The sequence below is a fragment of the Brassica oleracea genome, chromosome C2 (genome assembly GCF_000695525.1).
Source record: "Brassica oleracea var. oleracea cultivar TO1000 chromosome C2, BOL, whole genome shotgun sequence".
NCBI lineage: Eukaryota > Viridiplantae > Streptophyta > Magnoliopsida > Brassicales > Brassicaceae > Brassica > Brassica oleracea.
This window is the reverse complement of record NC_027749.1, coordinates 6,538,339-6,539,076: the sequence shown is the minus strand read 5'-3', so window position 1 is coordinate 6,539,076 and position 738 is coordinate 6,538,339.

The following is a 738-nucleotide window of genomic DNA, read 5'->3' as shown; positions in this document are numbered from 1 at the left end:
ATAAGCAAATGTGGGAATTGTGGTTTGAAATGGAAATAAAGATGGGGTTTGGAATAAATTAAGTAGAAAATAAGGATTATGGGGTTTGGGGTTTAGGGTTTCAGATTTTAGGGATTTAAACATAACACTCGTTAATTTCTCGTAAAGCGACGTCGAACTTACGACGCAGGCCTCGTTAATTCCACGAAAGAGAGAATCGTCGTAAAGGACTCGTAAGAAGACGAGGAAATAATGATGAAATAAAAAATAAAGAAAGCGACCCCCGTTAAACCCACGTAGGACGAAATCGTTGTAAACACCTCGTAAAATAAATAAAGAACACGGGCCTCGTTAATTCCACGTAGGACGAAATCGGTGTAAGTCTCGCCCACATGAATTCTAATATCTTCTTCTCTTCCTTTTTTTTCCAGATATTTATAATTTGAATAGGATTTTGCTGAGGAGTGTGATTTGAGATAGGGTGTGATTTGGGAGTTTGTGTGTGGTTTGAGAATGAGAGTTGTGGGTATATTTATAGGAAAGCGCAGCTCGTTAATACCTCGTATATAAAAACGCGGGCCTTTGTAATTTTTCGCTATTTCCTCGTACAATAAAACGCGGGCCTTTGTAATTGCTCGCTATTTCGTCGTAACCTTACGAGGAATTTGCAACGATATTAAAATCGTCGTTAATACCTTGTATATAAAACGCGGGCCTTTGTAATTCCTCGTTATTTCCTCGTACAATAAAACGCGGGCC